A 23,948-nucleotide genomic window follows, 5' to 3' on the forward strand; every position below is an offset into this window, starting at 1 on the left:
CACAGAGGCCTGGGGAAGGGAAGGAAGCTATGATTTATCTCTAAGTTAATTGCTCCCCGAAGCTGATGGATCTTCTGATGTGAAATCTCACTTTGTCGCACGCAGGAGCTAATTCGCCTTGGCAACTGACAAGTCTCTGCCTGGAACAACATCCCAGCGCTCCTGTCACACGATGTCCCCACTTTGCTACAGGACCCGAAGTCAAGACTGTCAAGACTGAGTATAGACAAAAAGCCAGACAAACACCCCGATGAGTGTCGTTTTCTTCAGGCAGGGCCTGGGGAGGCCACACAGATATTCCACGTTTTCAGGGCTCAAAATGGCGGTGGAGATCGGTCGTCTTTGGGAGCTACTTTCAGAAGCTGGGTGAGTCAAATCCACCCTCCTAAAGTACGCTTGCCACCTACTGGAGACATTTGTTCAAAAGATGAATGCAGGTGCTGAATGTACATCCATCGTGGTGACTCCTTTCTGCTCTTCACAGACTTGACTCCTGCCTCCCAGAGAGAACAGGGGTCACGGCCAGAAAGGCCTCAGAGCCTTCTCCTCCATCCCTCCCTCCAGAAAACAAGCAGCTCTCTCCATTGGCACCCAGGCTCCATTTTCCCTCCTCGCTGCGTCTGTTACATGCCGTGTCTGTTCTCTCCTCATCTGTGAACTACACTCAACCATTGATTTTCCACCTCCACAGAAAAATACCTTGTTCCCTTCCGTGCCCACCCCTCTCTCTTCTCCCCTTCTTAGTCAGTGTTCGTGCAAAAGAAAAATCCCACAGCCACTTTCTCTGCCTTTTAAAAAAAATCCTTCACGGTCTTCCAGCGACTCCCTCCCACCTGGTCACTGAAAATCCTCAGCCCCCTTCCCTCCTGGTTCCCGCCCACTTTGCCGCCATTCTCCTCAGGCTCCCCTATGCAGTCCGGAGATCACCCCCACCCATGGCCTCAGCCAGCCTGGCTAAGGGACGGACCCCTCAGCCTCACCCCCCACCCCCTCAAAAGCTCCGTGGCCCTTCATGAAGTAGGAACTGGACCATTCTTTTTCCACCTCAAACAGGGTCTTCTCTCCCTCTGAGCTCCCACCTCCTGCTCTCTCCACATGGCTCTGGCAGCTTGTCCGCCAACCCTCCCAGCCTTTTACTCAAGACAAGTCGTCTCTCCCCAGGAACCGTATGAGGAGCCTCCAGCGCCTGGGCCTTTGCCCTCCCACCTGCTTTCCACAGACATCTATGCGTCAGCCCTCTGCTGAAGCCCTGTCGGGATTCTCTGTGGCCAACTGCACAGGACAGCCCGGCCTCTGCGACCTCATCCTCTGGTTCCTCCGTCAAGCCAGTCCAACTGCAGCTGGCCCTTGAACAACATGGGTTTGAACTGAATGGGTCCATTTATAGGCAGATTTTTTTCAAGAAACACAGTACAGTACTATAAACGTACTTTCTCTTTAGGACTTTTTAATAACCTCTTCTTTTCTCTAGCTTACTTTACTGTAAGAACACAGTACGTAATACCTAGAACATACAGAATATGTGTTAATCAACTATTTATGTCACTGGTAAGGCTTCTAGTCAACAGGAGGCTATTAGTAGTTAAGTTTGGGGGGAGTCAAAAGTTATACACAGATTTTCAACCACACGGGGCAGGCGGGGATGTGTGAAAGTGAACGCTTTCACACCTCCTAGTAAGACCTTGCCAGGAGGTGGGTGGTGCTCCCTCCCTGACCCCTGAGGCCAGGATACGGTCAATGACATGGCCTTCCTTGTAAATAAGAGTCTCTGCCACGGCTGGTAACAACCACAGGAGCCCTTCCACAGCCCAGGAGCCGAGCCAGGCACTTCTAAGTGCTAACTTTCACCTTGACAGTCACCACGAAGGGCTGGTGGGCCACCACCATTTTCCCCTGCAGACTGACCCAAGGACATTAAGTGATTTGTCCAAGAAAGGAGATGAATCTGTGGTGGCTCCAGATTCCATGAAAGCAAAACTCGTGCTCTGCCACAATAGAGGAGACCCCCGCAGGGTTCCTCTGGAAGACTTAAGGAACGGTTCCATAAACATAGATGTTGTTTGTCAACCAGTCCAAGCACGAGCTACTGTATAAAAATTTTTCTGACTCCCATTAGCATTTCCTGGTGTATCTAGAAGCACATGTGGTCCAAATCAATTTGGAAAATGATGAGTTAAACAGAATTAAGTAAGTTATTTTCTTGCAGGACTTCAAAAGGCCTTTACTATGGCGCTTTGGGACTCTCCAAGAGGGGGCAGTACGCACAGCGTGTCCCTGGCCTGTTCTGAATGCGGATTACTGTTTTCAGGAACATCTCATGGGACTCCAGAGAACACAGTTTGAGAATGCCAGCTTACACGCTCATGTAATTAATTAGAACTGGGTCTAATTAATTAGATCTGAATATCATTAATAACAAGTTACATACAGTAACGGCTAACTTCCTTCAATTTAATCACACTAATTATGTTGGGCTCAACCTAGTAGCAGCTCATCGTGCTATTTTCTTAACACATTTTTCATCTTTTAAAAAAGGTGTTGATGAAATTTTTTCTCTCTTAACATGCAACTTAAAAAAAAAAAAAAGGTGTCAGAGCAGGCATTTTCAAGTATTTGAAGACACACATACCAAGGCTGAAAGCAAATCATAATGGCCAGCTCCGCCTCCCTGTGCCTCTGCAAGGACACCAATAATACTGGGGAGCTATTATTACATGTCACGTACTCTCCATCCATGATGTGGTTCATCCTCACAACCACCCCCCAAAACCATGAGTCCCCATTTACGGATAAGGACAATGAACTTCTGGAAGTTCAAGAAACCAGAGCTACATGATGATCACAGCCTTCCGGAACATCTACTATCCACAAGGCACTGGGCTGGACATTGTGATGGATGCAGAACAAGTGGCCTTGCAGGTCCACAGAGAGATCAGCAGCGAGGCAGGAAAGCACCGAGCAGGCTCACATGGGGTTTAAAGGTACAACCAAGGCCCCAAAAAGGGTGGCCCATGAGCCTTGTCTGTCAAGATGGGGAGAAGCACACAGAAGAGAAATCGGCTACAAAGAGCCAAAAAAAGGACCCATGGAGACACTGCTGTTGAAACAACAGGGCAGAGCAATGTGCAAAAGCCTGGCTTGTTCCGCCAAGATATAGAAACAACCCAAATGTCCGTCAACAGTTGAACTGATCAAGAAAATGAGGTATATATGTACAAGGAAATAGTATTCAGCCTTTAAAATGAAGGAAATCCTTCCATTTGCAACACCACAGATGAACATGGAGGATATTATGCCAAGTGAAGTAAGGCAGTCACAGAAGGACAAATACTGCATGATTCCTCTCATATCTAAAGTCCTCAAAGGTACAGAAGTAGACAGTAGAATGGTGGTTGCCAGGGGCTGAGGGGAGGGGGAAATGGGGAGCTGCTGAATAGGTGGAAAGTCTCAGTTATGCAAGACAACTAAGTTCTAGAGAACCGCTAAGAACCATAACACCCACAGTTAACAGTAAAGTACTGTGTACTTCAAAAAATGTTTAAGAAGGGGGCGCCTGGGTGGCTCAGATGGTTAAGCGTCTGCCTTTGGCTCAGGTCATGATCCCAGGGTCCTGGGATCGAGTCCCGCATCGGGCTTCCCGCTCCTTGGGAGCCTGCTTCTCCCTCTGTTTCTCTCTGTCTCTCATGAATAAATAAATAAAATCTTTAAAAAAAAATGTTTAAGAAGGTAATGTCAGGTAAGGTGTTCTTACTACAAACCAAACAAAAAACAAAGGGACACAAGAAAACTTTGGGGAGGTGATGAGTTCATTACCTGAATCGTAGTGACAGTAACATGAGTGTATGCATATGTCTAAACTCACCAAACTGTATACATAATGTGCAGTTTGTTTGGTTTTTTTTGTTTACCAGTTATACCTCAATAAAGCTGGGAAGAAAAAAAAAAAAGAAGTCCTAACCATTTCAATGATGAGACGAATGCAGAACCACTTATAAAAAGGTGAGCGTCGGAAGCCAGGAGTTCCAGTTGAGTTAGAGGATTAGCTAGTAAGTAGGAGCAAGATCACCCTGCCAGAGGGACACACAACACAAGAGCAGAGAGGTTTGTGTGGGCATACAGCGAGGTGTGGCATAGACCCTCTTCTTTTATCAACTTTCTCAAATGCACAGGATTAAGTGTAGAGAGTAACATAACAAACATCCATGAATACACCCTTCAGGCTTCCCCAACATTATCATCCCCACTTCCTTCTTCTTCATATTATTTGCTCGTTTTTTCAATTGCGTTGTCTTTTTCCTAATTGATTTGAAAGAGTTCCTTCTACAGACAGAATGCTAATCCCTTACAGTAAATGCATCTCAGATATTTATTCTAGGTAGTAATTTGCTGTAAACTTTATATAGTGTCTCTGCTCTTAAAGAAGTTGCTAATATTGGTGTTTAATTAATCAGTCTTTTCTGTGGCTGTGTGTGTGTCTTACCTTGTCCTACCTCAAGGGCATACAGAAAATCTCTTCTATACATTTTAATACCTTTCCCTTCATTGTCGTTAATTCTGTTGGCATCTACTTGTGTGTATGATGTGAGGTAGGGATCTCATTTTATCTTTTCCCATGTGGACAACCAGTTGCCCTACATCACTTCCCACCTGATCAATAACATATCTCTGCCACCTCCTGGGTTCCTGTGCATGGGAGAGTTTGTTATCAGGCTCACTATCCTGTCCCATCCTCCCTACACAAATATCACACAATCTTAACCATAACGTTCCATCAAGAATCTCACCACCTCACCCTTATGCCAGCTTCCCCTAACATTCCAGCATTGTGTTTTCTTTTAAGGTCTAGTAGCTGGGAATTTCACTGCCTTCTTTGGAGCTTATACTTTAGAATCATTCTTGGTCAGATTTTGCATAGCACTTGTACGTGCAAGAGCATGCAGACATCATGGCAGGGAACCATTTTCACAAATGCAACATCTTCTAACTTCACAGATTTTCTGAGACTTCCCATGATTTAAACATAGCTTATTAATTCTCCCACCATTTCTTCAGGAAATCACTAGTTGAGTTTATATACAGTTGGCCCTTGAACAACATGGGTTTGAACTGTGTGGGTCCACTTATATGTGGATTTTTTTTAAATAAATACACTACAGTACTGTAAATGTAGTTTCTCTTCCTTATGATATTCTTAAAAACATTTTCTTTTATCTAGCTTATTATAATACAATATATAGCACATATAACATAAAAATATGTATTAATCAAATGTTTATGTTATCAGTAAGGCTTCCAGTCAACAGTGGGTGATTAGTAGTTAAGTTTCTAGGGAGTCAAAAATTATACGTAGATTTTCATCTGTGCGAGTGTCGGTACCCCTAACCTCCCATTATTCAAGGGTCCACTGTGATTACAAGTCACATATCCTGTAGGGTTGATATCATAGGACAGTGAAGCCAAGGATTTCATTCTCCCGGGGGGGAAAAATAGAACACAGCCCCAAACTTTTACAGTAAGTGGAAGCATATTCACCAAGCTATTCTGTGAGGAGATGCCAGGCACAAACTCTGGGTATTAGTATTCTGATGTTACAGAAGGGTTCATTTGCAGTAGAAAAAAATAAATAAACGTGGGTCTCTTCTCTCTGCAGCTCTCCTCACAGAGATTCATTCTAGCATAATTGACATTTAAAAATATCCATCTCATTGCCACTTTTCTCTCACAGAAGAAATATGCTTTTCTGCAGGGAAGCTGTAGAGAATTGTGATGAGCATATTCACTTAAATGGCAGTCCCATTACACCGCAGATGGGTGAGTGCAATTGAAAGAGAGCGAGACGGCCTGTCTATTGCAGCTGATTTTGATACTCTAATAGGATTTCAGGATACATAAAGATCCCACTAGGTCTTTTTTGGGCTCAGGAGAAAAAAATACCTTATATCTTAGAGGCACACATAGAATTACCCTGCGGCTCCATCAGAAGGCAATGACAACCCCAATTTCATTCAGATAAACTTCAAGAAGCCAATTTCACGGCGGACAGTTCCTCGAGGACCGACGGACCACACTGGCTCTTTGACTTGGGCTCCCAGAAGAACAGAATTTCACTGCAGTTTATGAGACCCCTTCCCCATAAGAACCTCTCTCTTTACAAGCTATCCTTGCTGCCAGTTACACATGAAATCTCCTCCCTTCCCAGACTCCCCCAAAACTCTTCAGCATTGTCACAGCTGAGGGCAGGTGACGCACCTCCTATATTTGAGGCTGACAAATGTTTACGAGTCTAAAATCAAAAGACCTCGGGATGGAAAAGGCCTCGCTGAGAGCACAGAAGTAAATTCATAAACTTTAAAGACCAACAACTGAGGTCAAGTTCAGAAAAATGCTCATTTATTCTTATGCCCAAACGTATTACAAGTCAAGCAGTTCCTCTGACATTTCACCCTCTGCTTCCTTGGATAGGGGTCAATTATTCTAACTCTTAAATGTCTTATGAATGTGCCCCCCTCCCGACCCCCAAAGCCACCGCAGAATCCATCCAGGACATCTATGACAAGAACACCCCCCAATACGATGGGAGGTGAATTCTACCCGTGCACAACACAGGGCTCATGGGTGGCTACCTACACCAAGGACAGAGGCTGCATTAGAAATTGAAATAAATGCAGCTGCCTTGACTTACAAAAGAAGGCTCTTTCAGTAACCCTAAACAGCAGTCCTTGCATCCTTCTACCATCCCAGAGGCAAGACAGTGGTTTGAGACCCAGGTCTTAATGCTCCAGTGTCCCAACCCTGCCCCTGCTGGTCTTCATCTTTATCCTCAGAATTGGCACAGAGCTTCCCCACCGGGATACCCCAAATCTTCCTCTCCTTTGGAAGTCCCCAAGCCACTACACCCCCCTGTATATGACGCTCTGGATTGCTGACCACGGGGCTGCCCTATCCAAGCCCAGCAGTGCTCCCTCCCATGGATGCATAAAAACCCACAGAATCCATCAGAAGCTCAGATCGGCTCTGGCATCAAGACACAGAGACCACTCCTGGCTCGGCTTCCTCACCTCCAACAACAGTCTTCTCTCCACGCTGCTCTCCAAACATACCCCATCTCCTACATCAGCGTCCCCACAACGGAGCCACTGGGGAATCTTTGGTCCAGGAGAAAGAGCACCTACGCATCTTCAGTCAGAACATATCTCCCACAAGTGTCCCATGTACCAGGCACTCAGGGGGCACGTGGGCTACAAAGACCTGTGCAAATCTGCTGCTGTAGGTCCTACCGACAAGAGCAAACCAAGTGGGCCAGTGGGATCAGGACAACCTAGCTTCACCCGCGGGGCAACATCAACATGGGCCGTCCCTCATCCCTGAGCAGCTTAGGAGGGCTCTTTCTGATCCAAGTTAGATTCTTCCTCTCAGTGTCCTGATATTTCACGGGGGTGCATTTCTAGTTAGACTCGCAACGTTGCCCGAGTTTGACAGTGAAAGGTTGTACATAGTGTTTATCTAGCTATTTTTGATATAAATTGGAATCGAGGTAGGAGGTACACAAAGAAGTGCCAGAAGCACTAGTATAGTGAGGAGGGGACTCGGCGGGGGGTGTTGCTGTTGTTTTGGGGGTGGCGGGAAGAAGGGTCCATTCCAGGCAACATTAGTGCCCCACAGAGAGCCCAGTGCCCACGGGCTCCTTGGTTGTGAATCAAGCCCCAGCCTCACACTCCCTGTGCACAGACTACCACTGAATCACACATCCACAGCTTCCCAGGAAATAAAGAACTGTGGCAAATGCCCAGTTCCACCTGAAATGTAGCATCCCTCGAGTAAAACAATTCCATTTCACACATGTCCGAAGCAAAACCTCACTCCATGCAAGGCGACCTCATATTTCTTACCGAAAACAAGTGGTTTGGTAATGGCCCCCAAAACCTTCTGGTGACGAAATCTTTCTGGAATAAAACAGAAGGAAATAGAGGAAGTTACTTGGGTTTCCGAAAAGACACGGGTGTTCGTACAGAGCCCTTCCAAGCATAGACATTTGAATGAGTGAGAGGTTTTGAATTACCTGTAAAAGTGACCCGATTATAATTCTAATGAGATGATCACAAATTACCAGAAACAAATAATTAAAATGTTTCGTTAGCCATTCCTTACATAATTATTGCCTTAAGAACGTCGTGTTGGGCAAATAAAGCAATGGTTTGTGTATCACTCTGGAAGGAGAGACTATCCGCATTTTAATGAAGCGCCTCAAAGCCCTCATGAATATGTATTTCCCCACAACAAAGCTTGACCCCACGAGTGTGCAGAGCCGGTATTCTGGGACACTTTCAGAGGGAGGTGGGTGTGCCTATGGGAGCTGGAGGGGGGTGAAGAGAGATTAAAGCAAAGAGAAAGAAAAGCGGGCCACCGTGCATTTCCTCTGCCCAAGTCCACAGCCCTCACCCTTCCTCCTAGGCAAGGGGGGGTTCACAAAGAGAACAGAAAAGAGGCCATCAGGTTTCACACTCCTCTTGGACAGCGAAAGCTTTGCAGATGAAAGCTCAAGACGAAGTTTGATATATCCTATGTTCCATGGCTCAAGGTGAGGCCCTGGGTTGGATCAGGAATTCAAGGTGGGGGCAGCAGATGGTCAGAGAGCGGGAAGCCTGGGGTGGTGCAAGAGGAGGGGGATTTCTTGGTCTGAAACATCACATCCAAATTCCTCTTTTTCCCAATATAAAACAGTATGTTAACTATACTGGAATTTAAATTAAAAAAAAAAAATGCTCTTCTCCCTCCAATTTGGCTAAAGACACAAGGCATTATAAAGGAATGTCTTTGTTCCTTTTAAAACCACACCAATGGCAGCCTCCTCCCTGGGGCCACATCAGCTGGGAACAGAAGGTCTAAGAGCATTTCATGAATAGCTGTGCTGGCTGGACAGTTCACCTTCAGTCTGGTCCCAGGGTCTGAAGTCACAGGGATGACATCATTCTTCGGGGAAGGTAATAGGGTCTTGGCTCTTGGCACGGGCAGACAAAGGCTTCTACTTTATCACAAAAGTCTAACCTGGACCCAGTGTTGACTTTCTTTTAATGAGAGTCACTCTCATTTCCCTAGACAGACATTTCTAACCATGGGTTTTAATCAGGGAATTTGGGGGAGTTCCCTGCCACCCCAAACTGGCCCACTGCAGAAGCCTCTAGTCCAGACATTTAAAAAAAGGATTGGCTCTCCCTTAGAAGGCTGAAGATGCTTTCATTCTGACCAAGCCGTTTGTATATCTGTAATCTGCTTGCCTCTGCTCAGGGGGAACTCAGCATCCACACAGTTGTCCAATTTCTTCCAAAGGTATGGTGCTTCTCTTGCCTTTCCAATGCCTTTACACCATCGGCCCATTTCATCACATGTCCATCACAAGCATGGACAGTAAGATCAATCTCAAAGGTGGCTGGGAAGGTGGATGCCACAAATACCCCAAAACACTGCCTGGGAACCCATTAGCATCAACCAGTATTTCCTTCTTTACCCCCAAGCCCCACCATCCCAGGACCTCCAAAAAAAAGTGATGTCAGGGTTGGTACACACGCTAAATGCTGCGTCCAGAGGCAAGAACATCTTCCCTAGTGGTCCTAAGACAGGGCCTCAATTCCTTACTCTGTTACAAGTTGGCTCTATAAACCCAAGCAGGTCAGTGAGAAAGACCTCTGTCCTCTTCCAGAATCCCCTATTCCAGCTCTGGGCAATTTTGACCAAGAGGACTGCAGGGAAAAGCCCAGAAGCCCTGGACTACCAACACAGGCTAGAATTCTCCCCACGTGTCCCCCATGTTCTCACCTCCCCTTCTCAGGTCCACAGCCACCTGCATTGCCCAGAGCCACGGTGGGCCTATGGAAATGACCACGTGCCCACCCATTTCCTCCCATCCCAGAAGCACCTCGGGGAAACTCAGAGCTAGTCTGCAGGCTCAGCTGGCCTTTCTGGCCTTGGAGGTGAGGCTTGCCCCGTTGCTCTACCTGGAGGAAGGAGCCACAGTTCTTCCTCTGCCTGCCCTCAGCCTGCGAGTCTCTCAAAAGGACAAGAGTCTCATTCATCTGTAGCCTGAGCATCCCCCAGAAGCTCCACACAGATTCCCCACAAAGACACAGAATCCTCAAGCTGCCTTGGAAAAAAGGGCAGAGCTGTGCACTTTACATAACGCTTTTCCATAGGAGGAAACAGGCCCACATCTTAACTCAATTTAGAATCGGTTTTTAAGCGTCTATTTATAGGCATCACACAAGTACCCCTTGTGGATGGTGGAGGAATCAGGGCTCTGGGCTCTGGTCCACCACTACTCATTAGCATTCTTTTCATGTTTGTCTTCTCTAATTTCCCCAGCAGCATTTTAACTCAATAGCAAGGTCACCTACCACTTGGACCTAGCACCACTTTCCATTTCCTCCAAAGAAAAATATGAATTTTCTTGGCCATGCAGCAGTGCCCTCTCCCCGCCCTCTCGGGGTCCCTCGCTTGCGTTGGCAAAAGCAGGGTTGTGTTATTCTTAGTGAACTGTGTTTCTGGACAGACGGTTCACCTTCAAAAAACCAACAAAGTCATGAGCGCAGAGCCCTGGGAAGGCCCTTGGGGGTCAGCTGGTCCCTGCTGGCCCTGAGTCCCCCACCTGGCCAGAGATACCCAGGGAGAGCCTGCTCCCGTTCCAGCAGCCAGATGAACACAGAGAATCACCGACACTTCAGAACAACCCAGTCTTCTCTTCTCGGCCGTGTACGGCCTGGCCGTTCCTACTTCTACCAAACACACATCCCCATCCTCTTTCTACCCTCTCTGGAGGCATCAAGGGCCGCCAGGTCCCTTCCCCTGTTTCTCTTGGCTACTAGTGATCGGGCAGAAATCCCAGAGCCTGCTCTTCTTCTGGTAATGCACAGCCATTTTTGGAATAATCTCCTCATCCTTATCAAGCCCCAGACTGGCAATGAAGTCCACAGGTCTCCCCATAAGATGTAAACACTCCACTTTCCAAGTTGCTGTCCCACCCACAAGTTATTTGGGGGGAGTAGGAGGGTGGCTTATCCTGTATTCCAGCTTGCCAGGGGAGGCGGGAAATACAAAGCCATAGGAACCTGGGAGATTCCACGAAGGCTCCTTCTGTCCGCATGCTGACGACTGGATTCTCCGGGGTCCAGAGACCCCAGGCCCTTGGAACCAGTACAGAAGGGAAGGTGGGCCCTCGCCTGGGCCACTGAATCCACAGCAGAACTCAGGCACAGAGAACACTGCCAATAAACAGCCCTCCAGCTGCCTGACTTGAAAATACCATGTGGCTCGGTTCTCCTACGACTACTGTTGCCGAGGCAGGCGGTTGGTACTCGGTGTCAGGATTAATTAACTTTCTCACAGGATGCCCACCACAACCGCCGCTGTCGGTTCTCTGTTATTGGACATGCACATCTCTGGCAATCAACTGGAGCTCTGATCACACCGAGCCTTTGAAAGGCTCTTGGGAGGCAAACAGAAATCCGAAACATGGCTTCGAGTGGACGGTTCATAAATCTGCTGCTCACCTTTGATATTAGGCCAGGGGAGGCGGTGGGAGGCCCCAACTCCACAAGCCATCCTCGGGGCCCACTAGCGGCCCGCATGGTTGGGGAGGGGGCCCCCGAGGCAGGAAGCCCCTGAGGCGAAGAGAACTTCCACGGGCCCTGAGAGAGCAGCTCAAGCAAGCCTCCACCCAGAGCCGGAGAGACGGGCCCTACAGCAGGGACGGTGCTGGGCCAGGGGACACGCAGGTCACAACCAGACTTTATAAGCACTTTTTCTTGGCAAAGTGAAGGCAACACTCACAGTCAGATGGGCTCCCAGGCCTGGAAGCTGCCCTGGGAGGAAGCCTGGCACAGAGGCAGACAGAGGTGGACGTGTCCAGGGCCGAGGCAGGAAGTGTGCCTGGAGGCCAGAAGGCTGATCTCACATGCTAACCAAGTGGCCAGGGACCTGCATGGCGGAAGCACGTTTCCTGGAAGCAAATAGGCAACCCTGTCCTTTATAAGAGGCTGGGCCCTGGGCACATGGGTTTGGGGCTGTGGCTGGATCGTAGAATAAGTAGAATTTGATGAGCAATAAGGACCCAGATTCAGTGAAATGCTTGCCGATGGAAGACTCGGGCCACACTGAGCAGAGGGTCTGGGACAGGGCTGGGAAGGGTCTGCTCAGAGCACCATGGCCAGAATGATGGGGGAGAAAGCTCAGGCTGCATCAAAGGCAGGGCGCATCAGCTGCACCCTGTACCCAGCTCGGGCGTGGTTCTTTCTAGTACCAGCCCAGTGGCTGCAGCCGGCACCGAAAGCCAGGCGCTCATGGGGCTGTCAGTACCTCTGCATGATGGAGAGCTTGGAATAGGAGTTCACACTCCCGTGGCCTTCATGGGCCAGCCCAGGGGGCCATGGAGCTCATCTGCACTGCGCTGCCTCCCAGAGGGGAACAGGCAGCCAGCAGAGGTCAGCATCTGGCAGAGAAGCTGCCGCAGGAAAAGGCCTCCTGGGACCTGGTACTATAGCTCCACCAAGCTGCCCCTGGGGGATGCAGCATGAGTAGCCCAGCGTCCCCACAGGTATGGCTGGAACCGCACAGTAGGATTTTGTGGGGGTGTGGATGCTCCCCCAGGTTTACCGTGGGGCTGGGGCAGGGGTTCTGCTGTTTCCTGATGGGAAGGACTCACCGGGACAGTGCTCAGTTGGGCACAGCAGGGTCATTCCAAGGGAAAGAAAGAGGGCCCTTAGGAAACATTTCGAGTACTGGTCACAGACCAACTATAGTGGGGAAACGGGGGTTGGGCTCAGAGAGGGGCTCCAGGTCCTCAGAGCCATATAAACAGAAAGGATGCAGCCCAGGTTATGGGGGAAGGGGCCAGGGGAGCAGTGATGGGAAAGTTGGGGGATCTTCCAGCTTGAGTGGACACCAATGGGCTGTTTACAAGTAAAAATCTTAAAATTCTGAAAAACTCAGTCCCCTCGCTAGCTGGGTAAAGTCTTCAAACACTAATAACTCTATTTATAAACACCAGTATGTATTATTCTTCTCCTTCTGGGAAGAAAGCTGCATCTTTAGAATAAAGAGCTCAAACCGTGAAACTTTCATTTGAGCAAATGTTTTGGGAACAAACTGGATTTAAAAATCCATCTTCAAAGGTCTCAAAGTTTCAAAAACTGTTTCGTTTGAGAAGGGCACTTCTAAAAACGCTATTAAAAATACATCATTATTACGAGAAACACACAAATCACTACTAATGAAATGGTCAAAACTCTCCATTCTTGGAAGCTTATCTTTCAAAGTCTGGAGGTGACCAGCCACAGAGGAAGCGTCACATTCTACCACCAAACTCCTTGGTTGGGGAAGACCCTCACTCCCTGCTCCAGATTCCAATGCAGAGACTATTTATCCCTGATTAGTTTCCTGAATGGGGACTGTTCTTTGAAGGTGATTATTTGTTTCCTGTCCATGGGGCCTATGAGGCCACACTAATGGCAGATTTGAGGGTAGAGACATGGATCATTTCGATCCATTTCAAAACCTAAAAATTTGAACCCAAACTGGCTCTAACGTCCACTATCGCCAACTTACTTTTTCTGCATTTGCTTTTATGTAAAATCATCTGAGGCTCTACCAAATGAACCTGAGAGTTCCTTACAGCAGTGTTGAGCTAATTTATTAATGTTGGGGTTGAAATTAAAGGTGCCCTGATCCAGCCACGCTGTAATCTCAATAGATCTGTCCTTGAGCGCTCCGTGGACAGAATCACGGCTCCCAGGGCTCTTCTTAGCCGAGGTGTTTACACTGTAACATCTGACATATTTCTCTGATGATTCTTGATATTAAACCAGTCTTGTGTTTGTTTGGAGTTCTCACCTGGCTCTGGGGAACAAGAGGACAGTGCAACGCTGAGGGATGAAAATCAGAACACGGTGCCAGGACTGTCCCCGTTACAGCCAGAAGTGGTGTCTTAAGAAACAAGGGTGAAGGGCAAAGGAAGGGCTGGTGGGGCGGGCTCAGGCAGGTCTGCGCCGACCCCAGGGATGGAGGGGAGGGTTCAGAGGAGCCTTCCAAGCCTGCATCTGCCAGGCTCACCTCATTGTTATTCTCTCCCAGGCAAATGAGGCTTCTATTTTTGCTGCGAGGAGTCTGCTGCCTTCCAATTCCCCGCTGCGTCCCCTGGAGGGAGGCGGGGATTTCATGTTCTCTTCAGGCAGCTCAGGGATGCGGAAGGGAGGGTCATCTAGACGGCTGAGAGCCAGAGAGAAGCAGTGCCTGCCAATCTTATCAAATGAGGACACGGTGCTCAAGAAAGCTCTGGGCAAAGTGATGATGCATGTGCACGGTCTGATATGACCATGCAGGGCACATTAGGGTCTTTCTGGCCCATGTCACGCTTACTGTGACAGGCACTAACTATTTCACAGAGGTGCACCTTTTAATCCTCACAGCAGTGCTGTGAGGTAGCAAGGTTGTTGTCACCCCCATTTTAGAGATGAGGAAACTGAGGCACACAAAAGTTATTAAGTGGTGTGCCTGAGGCCACACAAGAAGTTCTGGAGGTGGGGGCACCTGGGTGGCTCAGGTGGTTAAACATCTGCCTTCGGCTCACGTCATGATCCCAGCATCCTGGGATTGAGCCCCATGTGGGGCTCCCTGCTCAGCGGGGAGTCTGCTTGTCCTTCTCCCTCTGCCCCTCCCCCTGCTGGTGTGCTCTCTCTCTCTCTAAATATAAATCAATAAAATCTTAAAAAAAAAAAAATAAGGAAGTTCTGGAGCTGGGACTTAATCCTGGCAGTGTGGCCCAAGAAATTTCACTGGGCGGAAAAAATGGGGAAAGATATTTATAATATATAAATCAGATGAAGGATTAAATGATCGATAAGAAAATTCAAAACAAGGAGCAAAAGGTATGAACCTTTTGCTGAATAATTATACTTTATATTTTACACCTTTATACTGTATAATTATTCAGTATTCACAGAATAATCAATACATAAAATAAATATACATAAATATATGAAAATAAATACATGAAAAGATGTTCAACCTTACTGGCAGGCAGAGAAATGCAAATTAAGACACCCCCCCTCCATAGAGACCACTTTCACCCAATCAGACTAACAAAAATTAAAAACATCTGACAACACCAAGTGGTATCAGGGAAAAAAGGGGAAGGGGAACCCCCACGCCGCTGGTGGAAACATTCATTAGTAGACCCACTTGGGAAAACAACTCGGCCGCTTCTAGAAAATGTAAAGATTCATACATTTATCCCACAGCGATTCCAATTCTTGCTAAGTATTCTAATCAAATCTAGCTCATGGTCACATAGAGACACACACACCGGTATTCATAACAGCCTTGTCTGAAGCGGCAAGAAATTGGAAACCATCTGAACACCTGCCAATGAAGAACAGATACAATGAAATGCCACACAGCAGCAAAAAGGTATAAAGGACAGCTACATGTTTTCACATGGATGCAACGGGCAGATATAAAGTGAGGCAAAACAAAGGCAAGCTACAGAAAGAAAAACATACAATTTGATATCATTTACACAATGCTTAGAGACATGCAGAAATCATAGGTATATTGATTAATGCAGAAAATTAAAACACGCACCAAACTCTAATAGTAGTTACCTCTGCGTGGGAAACAGGGGGATGCAGTCAGGGACGGGCCCCAGCTATACTGGTTAATGATGATGGTTTAAAATACGTCCACTGATTCTTTTCCACTCCCTTCAAAAGGTGGAGCCTAATTCCCCTCTCCTTGAAAGTGGGCTGGGCTTAGTAACGTGGGTCTAGTGAACAGAGTAAGGCAGAGGTGACGATGTGTGGCTAAGGAGACTAGATCATAAAAGGCACTGCAGTGTTCTCAAGACTCTCTCTTGGATCACTCACTCTGCGGGAAGCTGCCGCCATGTTGTGAGGACACTCAAGCAGCACTGTGGAGAGGCTCCATGCAAAAGAACTGAGGTCTCCCGCCCACAGCCACATGAAGTCATCTCGGACGTGGATCCTCCAGCCCCAGTTAAGCCTTCAGATGACTATGGCCCTCACCCACATGTGGACCCTGAGACAGAATCATCCAGCCGAGCTGCTCCCAGATTCTGACCCACGGACTCCATGTGTGAGGTAATAACGAGGTATGTGACTGAGTTTTGGCATAATTGGTTACACAGACGGTGATAACCGACATAGTAGTATTCTCTACTTTAAGTGGGTTGTGGCACACAGGTGTTCAGCACATAATTCTTGTTACCTTTTTGTATGTTGAATATTTTATAATAAAAATTTAATCCAAAAGACTTGAGTTAGGTCCACATAGGTTAACAGTTGGAAACAGTGGATAGTAGAAGACAGGGAAACATAATAGGAAGGGGCTTCATCCTTCTGGGTGATCAGAGAATGGCTTCTCTCCTCAGGGGCATAAGGAACATAGAAAAGCCCCACGTGGGCAGGAGAAGAGGAAGCAGAAGGATTTGTTCTATTAACATATTTAAAACAGGGAGTCCTTTTAGGCTAAGAGAGTGTGTGTCTGAGCCTGAGACGCTGACCGGCAGGGAGAGGGGGATGTCTGGCAGCACCCAGGGTGGCCCTCCTCCTCAACGGCTCCTCCCAGGTCTTGAGGCCATCAGAGAAGGGCGGGGTTGCCCAGAAGCCAGGATCTGGACATCATCACGTCTCTCTCTCTGTCTGTCTGTCTCCCTCTCTCCTTCAGGTTCCAGATAAAGCAAATGTACATTCCTTGGAAGTCATTGAGCTGGTCAGGGTCAACTGATCCAGGAGAAGCAGTGAGAACCAGTTAAATGTGGCAGACCCAATCTGTATCAAGATTCCCAGAGAACCACTGGAACTATTCCAGACCACTTATTGTCAATCCTCTTTAAGAGCCTAAATCCACCATCTCACAACTGGTGCTATGTTCTGCAATTTACTCATTCAAAGAACTATGTCCAAAATCCATTTTAATTGAAACAACCACTTTTCTCACTATGAAGTGACAGCTGAAGCAACAATAACGCTTAATATATTCCATGCTTGCCTGCTTTCTAAAAAAAAAAAAAAGAAAGGAAAGAAAACACTGTCGAGATGACAGAGCGTGCAAGCCATGCTTTTAGTGCTGTCCTTTTGAGTCTGACTTGGGGAAGTGGCCACTGAGAATTCGGATGCACCTGTGATTGTTCTCATTCCTCGCCTCTCTGTGGCTGGCCCCGGCCGACAAAGGGAGGAAGAAGACGTGGTGAGAACAGGAAGGGGTGAGGGGAAACATGGGCCGTGCTGGTGGTGTGGGGGGAAAGCATCAGAGATGACGGCTACCGAGACGGCAGAGCACAGGGCCACACGGCATCCATCCCAGCCAGAGCCAGCAGGAGACAGGGAGACAGCCAGGCTTCTGAGTCCAAGGCCCAACTTCAGGTCCCGCCTCTGCTTAGGAACTGTGACCACAGCATGTTCCCCCCACTGCTCTGAGACTCGGGCCCTGCATCAGACACAGAGAAGGCAAGAGGGGGAAGGGGGGCGCCTGGGTGGCTCAGTCGGTTAGGTGTCTGTGTTCGGCTCAGGCCATGATCCCAAGGTCCTGGGATCCCTCCCACATCCACGTCCGTCTGGCTTCCCTGCTCAGCGAGGAGTCTGCTTCTCCCTCTCCCTCTGCTGCACCTCGCTGCTTGGGCGCTCTCTCTCTCATAAATAAAAAAATAAAATTTGAAAAGGAAAAAGAAACAGAGCAGGTCTCACAGGATCCTAAAGCTCCCTCAGTCCCTCCTTGGCCTTCAGGACAACACTCAGCCCTCACTGGGAGGAAATCAAGACAGAGGCCAACTCAGGGGAACTAGGGATGAGTGCTGGTGCAGGACTCAATAGCTCAGTGATCCTGAGCCTCAGTGTCCTCTGCTGTGAAATGGGGATAATAAAAGTCTCCCATAAACCTCCGTCACAGGATTGCCATGAGGCTGACATGAGGTACCAGCAGGTACTCAGTGAGAAATACATGCCAACTCTTGTCATAAAGCCATTCAATTCCTGCTGCCCTGGGGCTGGCCCCACTCTCTCTCCCATCCATCCCCCAGCGCCCCAAGAAGGAACATATCAGGTACTTGTTTAGTGCCCACGTCGAGCCCCTCAGAGGGGGGACCCCAGACCCAGGTCAGCATTCATAGCACCCGGCACACAGGAAAGGTCCCACTCCCTGATTCCAGAACCTCCACCCAGGCCACCTCCACAGTCCCCAGCAGATATTCTTTCAGAGCCGGCAGCGCACCTCACACCAGAGCATGAGAGTCTGGGTGCCCTCCTAGGATGCGGCATTTTCAGAGACAAAGCTCACTAACCCAGAGGGACGCAGGGGCCTGGGGCAGGTCAAGGGGCTCCTAGCACCACTTATACCTCAGCAGGACCCTGGCCCAGGGGTGCTGGCTGCAGAATGACTTGGGTGCTTTGGATCACAAAGTCCCTCTGAACTACTCTGAAACCCCTTCCCTAACATAACAATAAAAAAAAAAAAAAAACCCTTCCTACACGTTCCCTGGGCCTGCACCCTCCCCAGTCACGGGTTTCCCAGAAGACAGGAATCTGTCTCCACTTCCTCCTCAGAGCTGCCCCCAGGCCCAGCCCTTCCAACCCATCCTGGCTTGCTCCCTCACTTGCTGCTGGCGGGGAGGGAGTCCCTGAGGTAATACTCTTGGAGGTCACCAATTCACAGTACCACATACCCAAGGGGTTTCCATATCTATGACACACCAGCCTCTATGACAAAAGTCAAAGGTGAGTTTGGATTTTTTAAGTTTTCTAGAAAAGACTCTCAAAAATAATGTATCAGCAGAAGGTGAAAGGAACCAAAATTGCCAGGCATGGGCCCCCAAACTGAGCATCAGACAGGAATCCTTAACAGTGTCATCCGTGTCAACACTGAAACCAATTACTCCCCACACATACACCACCAATAAATAGCCTCTCATCTAGAAAAGAAAGGCAAGGAAATGATTTTCACTTTCAAAACAGGGCTCTCCTCAAGCAAGGATCGCCCTGCGTATCCCTCCGCATGCAGGAGCTGAAGGAAACACACAGGGAGATGGTGGCTGGGCTGGAAATGTCTGCAGAAATGTTTACACCCACCAAACCTCAGACCTCTGGCAGGTAACCCAAGCCCACTGGAAGTGGGAAGCAGCGTGGTCACCCCAGGGTCCATACCAGTGAATCTCCAGACAGCTTGCAGAGTGGAGACGTGGGTGGGCGACACGCAATGACTTGCTGTTTTACCAGCTTCCCTCTGACTCCGATAAACCCATGACCTTGAGGTGTCAGGATCTTAACCACATACAGGGCCACCTTTGGTTTAATGATGCATTTCATTTTTACCTAATGATTACTACAACCTGGACTCATCACTGAGGCCGGTCGATTACCGAGGTCTCTCATTCTGGTTCTATGGGGAGGCTGGATACTGGCCCCAGACAGGCATGCAATGTTCCCAAGCAGCCTGGTAAAGAAGTTTGCTCTCAATACATCATCAGTGTGTCCTTCAGATGGCGGTGCTTGTCAGAGGCCTCTTGCTAGTCTCACTTTATCATAGTAATTTGCTGTTTTGTAGGTCCAACCTTATCAATTTATTTTCTCAAGACTGTTCTTTAAGACAGGACTACTGGGAGAACCAAATATAAATCCTCTACTGCCAAAGCAGAAATATACACAATCAGAATATTCTTACTAACCCAGCCTCGAGATGAAGCTGATATAACAGAAGAGAGGGTTGTGAGAAAGAAATTGGACCCACGATAACAAGGTCAAGCTGCTAGATCAAGCCTTGCCTGAAACCATGAGTTCCAACTACACGAGAAAAAGTTTATATTACCATGAGATGGGTTTTCCGTTAGGTCAAGTGTCTTCATGGATGAGGAAACTGAGGCCCAGGGAGGTAACGTAACTCTGCCAGCCCAGAGAACAAGAGAATGAAACCTCAGTTATGCTGCATTAAGTCCTGCCTTGTGTCAAAATCCTAGGCTGTGTTCAGTTTCCAACTTTACTCTTATTTGCCATTCTGCTCTCACTCTGATTATTTGGTAGCTTTATCTAACATTTTGAGTTGGATGTTTAATTCATTCATTTATTTTTTTATTTTAAGGCACAGCTTTATGTGCATCCCATAGATTGATGAATTTATAGAGTTTAATCTTATGATTTTCCAAGTTGAAAGGCCCTTTTGTTTTTTATCTTATGGTTAACTTCTAGTTTTATTGCATTGTGATGACAGAACTTTGTTTGAATCATTTCCATGTTACAAGAACTTACTGAAGTTTTCTTTGTAACCTAATACATGTCAACTTTCACAAATGTTCCATGTATTCTGGAAACAAAGTTGTATTCTCTATTATCATGGTACAAAGTCTGGTATGTTGGGGGCATAGTCCTTTGTCTTCTTCACACATCTTGGAGAGCAAGTGGCTGTCATGGTCTCCAGAATGAGTATGCTTCTGTCCCTATCTCCTGCTTCACAGCTTCAAGGAGGTTCCTCAATGTTAAAGGGAAAAATGTTTTGAACTAAGTATTGCAAATGTATCAGATATATTAGGTGTACCTAAAGGAGGTCTTAGAATCAAATTTCTAACTTTTTTTAATAAATTTAATTCTTTTTTATTTTAATCTGTTATGTTAATCACCATACATTACATCATTGGTTTTTGATGTAGTGTTCCATGATTCATTGTTTGCATATAACACTCAGTGCTCCATGCAGAACGTGCCCTCTTTAATACCCATCACCAGGCTAACCCATCCCCCCACCCCCCTCCCCTCTAGAACTTTCAGTTTGTTGCTCAGAGTCCATAGTCTCTCATGATTCGTCTCCCCCTCCGATTTCCCCCCCTTCATTTTTCCTTCCCTGCTATTGTCTTTTTTTTTTTTTAAACATATAATGTATTATTTGTTTCAGAGGTACAGGTATGTGATTCATCAGTCTTACACAATTCATAGCGCTCACCATAGCACATACCCTCCCCAATGTCTGTCACCTAGCCACCCCATCCCTCCTACCCCCTACCACTCCAGCAACCCTCCGTTTGTTTCCTGAGATTATTTTTAATGAGGTTTCCTTTAATTTATTTTCACAGTTGAAATCAGAATTAAAACCCCTAATTTCTTTTTCTTTCTACTGGCTTTGTTTCTGTACACCCTCCCATCCTTTCCAGCCTTTGTAATTACTTTGTTTTAGGCATGACTTTCTTAAACAGCAGAGCTGGGCACCACTGTGTGAACCAATCTGAAAGTCTTTTATTCGGTGGATTAAATCTACTTACACAGCGAAGGAAACGATCAACAAAACTGAAAGGTACCCTACTGAATGCGAGAAAACATTTGCAAATGACATATCTGATAAAGGGTTGGTATCCAAAATATATAAAGAACTTATAAAACTCAACATGCAAAAAAACAAGTAATCCAGTTAAAAAATGGGCAGAAAACATGAAAAGATATTTCTCCAAATAAGACTTCCAGATGGCCAACAGACACATGAAAAGATGCTCATCATCACATACCATCAGGGAAATGCCAATCAAAACTACAATGAGATATCACCTCATATAAGTCAAAATGGCTAAATCAAAACCACAAGAAACAACAGGTGTTGGTGAGGATACAGAGAAAGGGGAACCCTCTTGCACTGTTGGTGGGAAGGCCAAGCTGGTGCAGCCACTCTGGAAAACAGTATGGTGGTTCCTCAAAAAGTTAAAAATAGATCTGCCCTCTGATCCAGCAATTACACTACCAGGTATTCACCCAAAAGATACAAAAATACTAGTCTGAAGGGATACATGCACCCCGATATTTATAGCAGCATTATCAACAATAGCCAAATTATGGAAAGAGCCCAAATGTCCATCAACTGATGAATGGATAAAGAAGAGGTGGTACTCAGGCATCAAAAAGAATAAAATCTTGCTATTTGCAGTAACGTGGATGGAGCTAGAGAGTATTATGCTAAGTGAAATAAGTCAGTCAGATAAAGACAAATACCATCTGACTGACTTATGTGGAATTTAAGAAACAAAACATATGAGCAAAGGGGATAAAAGAGAGAGACAGAGGCAAACCAAGAAACGGACTCTTAACTACAGAGAACAAACTGATGGTTACCAGAGGGGAAGTCGGTGGGGGGATGGGTTAACTAGGTGATGGGGAGTAAGGAGGGCATTTGTTGTGATGAGCACCGAGTGATGTATGGAAGTGCTGAATCACTATATGTACACCTGAAACTAATATTACACTGTATGTTAACTAACTGGAGTTTAAATTGAAACTTTAAAAAAAAAGATGTGCTAATAAACTCATAAGTAGAATCAAAAATAAATAAATATGTAAATACTCTTTAAATAGATTTTTTTAAAAATCCACTTCAATTTCTCAGTGTGGCTGGTGTGTTCAATTTCAGCTCCGTCATTTTTTTGTGTGTTGTAGTTACCATGTGTATTTCACTTTGTAGTCTATTTTCTTCATTCCCTTAGGTTTTTCCCCTACTTTGGGTATTTAGGAAAGTCTGTATTTTGACTTTCCTACCTGCAGGACAATCCATGAGCTTATTCTACTTTCTTCTTTCCTTCTCCCTCGTTCACCTATTACTGTTACTGATTATTTCCATTTTGTCAATTTACATACATTTATATCTACTCTTCCACATCTACCCCTACCTTTTAGTAGTTACATATGCAATTAAAAACCGTATTAATACCCACTACCAGTCCTTTTGCCAAAGTTGCCCCAAACATCTTTTCACTGAGTGAAATCTGTCCTCTACTGCATGGCATACATATATTTGACACCCAGAGTGGGGTCGTTTTTAACACCTCCACCCTCGATACGACAAAAATATTTGTAGGAGTTATCAAATAATAACTAGTAATGGTCATTATTTGCTTGACTTGATCTCTAACTTATAACAGTTTTTTTTAATTTCCATTTTACAATTCAAATTCAGTACAGTATTTCCTGTGTCAACTATTTTGCTAACAAACGAAAGTATTACACTTCACAGTTTATGCTCTGTTTTACTGTTTCAACTTTAAACACAAAATAAAGATGCCACATGGTCACACAAAATGACAGAATTGAAGAAACTCGAATTCTGTTTCTTTGTCTTCACTATTACTGTGCTAGTATTGTTTATTTCTAAATCTACTATTTAAATGCAGGAATATCTAGTCCCACAGGAGAAGCCTGTACATGAAAGGAACTTGAGTGATTCTGAATGGTTATAACTTAACTCTCAAAATATCCATGCGTACCTGAGTCTACGCATGTCAGAGCATGACTAAGGGGGAGTTCTCTAAATTCAGTGCCATGTAGAAAGCAATGTTTATTAAACCATAACTAACACGGATGTGCTCATTTGAAGCCTGTGCACATTACTAAAATGCCAGTAACAGGAAAAATTGCTTAGACATTAGACCAAAAAGAGATTTTTTTTTTTCAGGAGGGGCATTTCTCAACTGACATTCTTTAACAGTGCTGGAACATGGTGATAATAAAAAGCTGCCCAGCTTTTAGTCAGTTTTGTCATTGCTTTTAAATTATCTGCAGATGAAGCAACTCCTATTGCCTGCATCCAGGGCAGACCGCTTCTACCACCCCCAGCACACCACAGATTCTGGTAGATTCTTTAAATAGGGCTGGTGGGTACAGTATTCTTCTACTTCTTTCATCTTTTAACTATTTTTCTAAAACCTTGATGCTTCAAGGACAGTTGACTGGATATAAAACCCTTAGCTCATATTTTCTTCCTTGAGTTTCTTGAAAATGTCGTGTTACTTGTTCGTTTTGCCTGGAGGCCCAGCTGATGGCACATTTATCTTTATTTATATTTACGGTACATGTATCTTTAAAGTCTAATAGCTTTAGAGCAAAATTTTGAGTTGACCATTCTCAGAATGATAGCAGACTACAGGTGGT

At 46.2% G+C, this 23,948-nt stretch overlaps 1 protein-coding gene across 2 annotated transcripts in view; it reads right to left on the reverse strand.

Annotated features, from left to right (window-relative positions):
- Positions 1-23,948, reverse strand: part of APBA2 (amyloid beta precursor protein binding family A member 2) — a 238,780-nt gene that overhangs the window by 119,934 nt on the left and 94,898 nt on the right. For both annotated transcript variants that reach the window (XM_064570021.1, XM_054513367.2), the window contains one exon: positions 7,890-7,943. The gene's annotated coding sequence lies outside the window, so the exon portion shown is untranslated. The remainder of the gene's footprint in view (positions 1-7,889; positions 7,944-23,948) is intronic.

This window comes from Mirounga angustirostris, unplaced genomic scaffold (assembly GCF_029215605.1).
Source record: "Mirounga angustirostris isolate CCGP_5_RB_7025 unplaced genomic scaffold, mMirAng1.0.hap1 SCAF_9, whole genome shotgun sequence".
Classification (NCBI taxonomy): domain Eukaryota; kingdom Metazoa; phylum Chordata; class Mammalia; order Carnivora; family Phocidae; genus Mirounga; species Mirounga angustirostris.